The 5344-nt window shown below is 42.7% G+C and overlaps 1 pseudogene; it reads left to right on the forward strand.

The window, feature by feature from the left end:
* Positions 1-239: 239 nt before the first annotated feature.
* On the forward strand, positions 240-749 carry LOC144600284 (RNA-binding protein 8A pseudogene; annotated as a pseudogene).
* The last annotated feature ends 4595 nt before the right edge of the window (positions 750-5344 follow it).

The raw sequence follows: 5344 nt of genomic DNA on the forward strand, positions 1-5344 counted from the left end.
GACCTCACCCAGCCAGCGACCACGTGCTCCCACTCCACCAATGGCGGCCGCCCGGGCCTGGAGGCGGATTACGACGCAACCTCCGTTAGGCGGCGCCCAGGCCTCCAGGCCTACACTCTCCGGAGATAGACACAAAATGCTGGAGTAACTTAGCGGTCAGGCAGCATCTTGGGAGAGAAGGAATGGGTGACATTTCGGGTCTCTCAGTCTGAAGAAGGGTCTCGACCTGAAACATCACCCATCTTCTGCTGGACCTCCATGAGGCGGGCAGCGAGGACTTCGCCATGGACAACGAGGGCGACAAAAATATCCACAAACTGAAGGAGAAGGCGACGAAGAGAAAGCGGCGAGGATTTGGCTCTCAGGAAGGCGCTCGATCCAGGCTGCGAGAAGACTACGACTCCATGAAGCAAGACGGCGACGAGCCAGGCCTTCAACACTCGGTGGAGGGGTGGATCCTGTTTGTGACCGGGGACCACGAGAAAGCCACTGAGGAGGACATCCACGGCAAGTTTGTTGAGTACGGTGAGATCAAGAACCTGCATCTCATCCTGGACCGGCGCACCAGCTACCTCAAGGGCTACACTCTGGTGGAGTACGAGACCTACAAGGAGGTGCAGGTGGCCATGGAGGGTTTGAACGGGTCGGAGCTGGCCGAGCAGCCCATCAGCGTGGACTGGGGCTTCGTCAGGGGGCCCCCTAGGAGCAAGAGGTGGAGTGGCCGCAGCCTGGACCGGAAGCGTCACTGAGCCGGGACGGAGTGCGGAGCAACCGGTGGGGCAGAGCGGCCCACCAATCGCCGTGTCCAAACTGAGCTGTGCGTTACAGGGGCCGTTTAATCTCAGTCGGGACTGTCGTGGGGCTGGGGAGAGGGTGGGGAGGGAAGGGTAAGGTTGGCATGTGCAAAACAACACAGAAATAAAGTATTTTAGTTTTTTAAAAAATCTTCAGTCGGAAGAATGGCTCAACCCGAAACGTCGCCCATTCCTTCTCTCCCGAGATGCTGCCCATTCCGCTGAATTACTCCAGCATTTTGTGTCTATCTTTGATTTTAACCAGCATCTGCAGTTTTTTTCCGACAGTGTCCAGACCCACAGCAACCCCCAAGCCTAATGCGGGACAAGGGCGGTCCCGTACGGGACAAACCAATTTAGCCCAAAATACAGGATGTCCCGGTTAATACGGGACAGTTGGCAACCCTAAGTGTAAACTTGGTAGGCCGAAGGACCTGTTTCTGCACTGTATCTCTAAAATTAAAACAAAAAATTACCCAAGATGCGTGCACAAATTTTGGGTGACGTCAGTCAACTGGTATTGATCCCATGGATATACCTTTTAAGCATGTTATCCAGGGTGATTGAATTTCTTCGTCTCAACATTTTTGTTCTTTATTTCCCTCACCAGAATAAATAGCTTTCCTCTTACAACCATTTTAAACAACTAAATTAGATCAAATCATTTAGAACTGCATCAGTCCACACCAGAGAGGTGAAGCTTCCTGATGTGCATTCATTGTTGATAGATCTTTGCTCCTGGGATCATAACATCTCACCTCACTTATGCGACCTGGGTGCTGGGGATTACCTTATATAAAGAACTACTTTACCTGTGTTTGTCTAATATACCCAGTGGTTTGTGGCTACTGAAGCTCTTTCCATTCAAATGAAATGAGAAATGAATGAGGATTGAGATTAAAGTAAGTCAAAAACTAACAGATGGAAGTATTGTAGAAGTTAAGAGAGAGAAGCAGGAGTAAGTCATTTGACCCACAGTCTTTTGATAGGATTACAACTGATCCTTTACTTCAAGACCATTTTCTCACAATTATCAGCTGAAAATTCTCTTGGAAATTGAAACAGCACAAAAAATCCATCATCTACTTAGTTGCAACTGTTTGTCTCTTTAAATGTAGCTTTAGTAATTCTTAGAGACTAATCCAAATAGATTTTACTGAGTAAGATGAGCACTGTGTAGGATTCAGTGCTCCAAGGCAAAAGAAGCATTAGGCACCTTGATGGACCTTTAGAGTCATAGTTCATAAACATGTACAAAGTGAGCATGCAACAAAAAAGCTTTTCACTGTACCTCAGTACACGTGGCAATAAACTAAACAAAACTAAAGTTCCTGCCTCTTCCTGCCTCAGCTCACTTACAATATATAGTAATGTTGGTGGGTGGTTGGAGAGGAGCTGTAAGTATTCTACTAGAAATTCACCTGTCTCATTCCCAGAAGGCACAGTAGCTAACATCACATTATGTTTCTCTTTCCGAGATCAGTTATCTTTGAGTGTCATTAAATAAAATTGTCATTTTAGATCTGGGGATAGCATACATGCAAAACACCAAAAATTGTAAAGGTTGATAATTTGTAAAAAGCTGTCAGTTCAAAAAGTTACAAACAGCTGAAAATCGACCCAGAATACAAACTATGGACCTTGACCATTCCTTCAAGATGACAGAATAAATAACATCCCTTTTTCATTTTGGAATCTTTCTCCAGAGATTACAATTTGCAATGACATTCTACATTTCACTTTGTTTTCCTGTGAAAATTGAAACTGAAATCCAATGGTTTTAGAGATGTAAGATGAGAAGACACGCTTACAACAGGGGGCATGAACAGCAGAGACACCAACATTCCTTCAGATTAATGGATACACTATAGCTTTCAAGTGGCTCTGACAATGCCAGGATTGGTCCAGTACAAGAAGGGTCGTCCAACCTAGGGCAAGATCAAATGGTGAGTCAGTAAGATTGGGAAGACTTCAGAAATGGGGATAAGGAATCTAAGACTGCTGCAGACCAAATTACTTTTGTGGCATTAGAAACCCCGCGTCTTCTAATTTCATAAAAACAAGTTTCATTTGCCTTGGAGAGCCTGCTGCCATTTCTGGGTTAAAATGGCTTTGGCGCACATCGATATAATCAATTTATTTGGTTCCTATTAGAATCGGGTCAAGAAAGCTTTTGATCAAGTTATGTTGTGGAAAGAAGAGTTTTCATTGACCTTGATTTTGATTTCTGTAGTATACATTTTTGATTGGGTAGAGAGTAGAAGGAAGTCAAAAGGTCCAGCCTTTAAAGTGTGGAGAAGCACTTTGTCATGGATTTAATTGTCTTGCAAGTTGAGAATTCAAATGTGTATAGAAAGGTCTAATTCCAAAATGTTACCTATTCCTTTTCTGCAGAGATGCTGCCTGGCCCGTTGAGTTACTCCAGCACTTTGTGTCTTTCTTCATGTACAAAGTTGAATTGGACTACTATTTATTTTTCTGTAACAGAGAAAGGTTGATTTTTGCCCAGAATTAAACATAATAGTTACCATTTCCAGGACATTTCAAACTAATCCAGAAATCCAACCTTGCAGATCCTGGAGTGATTCTGTCTTCTGCAACTGACTCATTTTTTACATCAGCTATTAATTTGTTTAAACATTAGTAAACATTTGAAGGGTTCAGTATACTGATGCATACATGGAAAAATGGAAAACTTACTTTGCCTAGCTCTTGTTCAGATGGTTTGTCCCTCAAAGGCTGAGTGATTTGATGGTCACCATGAATATGAGTTGCCAGAAATGACTCATCTGAAACACCCACTGTGAAAAGTTGACAGTGATGCTACAATAACTCCATGCTGCTCTGATGACAAAGGGAGACTCAGCAAGTTCTGAAGAAACTTCAAATCTTCAGTTCCCAGTCGAGCAAATTAGCCTCCATGTGGAAGGATTGTTTAGAAGCCTGATAACAAATGGGAAGAAGCTGCCCCCAGGTCTGAAGAAGGGTCTCGACCCGAAACATCGCCCATTCCTTCTCTCCCGAGATGCCGCCTGACCTGCTGAGTTACTCCAGCATTTTGTGAATAAATCAAAACAATATGGTTGTGTTGGAGAAGTGGCAGGGGGAACTTATGAGAATTATGAAGATGCTGGCGAGTCTGGAATACTGTAGCCATGAGAAAAGATTGGAGAATTAGGGTTTTCTTTGGAGAAAATGAGGCTGAGGCAAATTGAAACAATGAGGGGCATAGATAAGGTAAATAGGAGGAATCAAAAAGCACTTGCCATAGATTTAAAGGTGAGATAAGAAAATATTTTTCACCTACAGGATTTTAGGTTCTGGAACTCTCTGTCCGATAAAATGGCCGAGGCAGGAACCGTAATCACATTTAAAAGTAATGGAATGTTAACTTTGAGAACCATGACTTACAGGGTAACACAGCTAATCCTGGAAGAGGATTACGTAGGGTGGGTTTTATTCATTTGACATGGACATGATAATCTCAATGGCCTCCAAATGTGTTGTAGATGTTCTTTGCTTATGTGATTCTACCTCAATCTTCATTGCCCAGGGAGAAGAATTAGATTTGGATATGTGATTTCATTAATTCATTGTCAGACACTTTTAAGGATACATCTTCGGGTTAAATACCCTAACAGGCATGAAATACTGGCAGCAACACTTTTTCAATTTTGGTTCCTATAGTGCATAGAAATGGCCTATTGGGGGGTTACACCTGGAGTTTGGATGTTTATAAGCATTGTCGTATTTGTCTGAAGAAGGGTCTCAACCCGAAACGTCACCCATTGAGTCTGAAGAAGGGTCTCGACTCGAAACATCACCCATTCCTTCTTTCCTGAGATGCTGCCTGACCTGCTGAGTTACTCCAGCATTGTGTGAAATAAATACCGTCGTATTTTATCTGTTTTCTGGAGCAGAAGTAAACATGTGGTGTAATACCCATGATTTACTCGCCTAATTACTAATGTTGAGCAAAGTGTTTTAACTGGCCCAAGCAGTTACTTTGAAGACTACAACAGCAATGGGCAATGAAGAGCATTTGTTTTAGTAGCAATATTCTTAACACTGGGCAGTTAAGGAATAGAGTGCTAGTCTTTGGTGCTGGAAATTCTACTGGAAGAGATGGAAGAGAGAAAAGAGGTGGGGAAAATCCATGGAATGGATAGCTGCCTAGATTGGGAAAAGAGAATGGCAGCTATAGAACCTGTAGGGTAGGAATGAACAAGGTTCACATTTATTTAATGCCTTTCATGTTCCTTTCAATTAGTTACTTTTGAAGTGAAATTAATGGTGTAGTGTAGGAAATCTGGATCTGAAACTTGATTTGTTCACACTGAAGAGCAATGTAGGAATGACCTGATAATCTTATTTTTAACATTGATGATTGAGAGATAATTATTGGTCTGAAGTCTGAGGAGAGTTCTTGTGCTCATCTTCAAAATAGTGCTGTGGGAACTTTAATGTCCACCTTAAATTTACAATCTGGATCTGAAACGTTTGAAGAAAAATATCAGACCAGAAGCAATTTGTGAAAGTTGTTCAGCACT

This window comes from Rhinoraja longicauda, chromosome 15 (genome assembly GCF_053455715.1).
Source record: "Rhinoraja longicauda isolate Sanriku21f chromosome 15, sRhiLon1.1, whole genome shotgun sequence".
Lineage (NCBI taxonomy): Eukaryota > Metazoa > Chordata > Chondrichthyes > Rajiformes > Arhynchobatidae > Rhinoraja > Rhinoraja longicauda.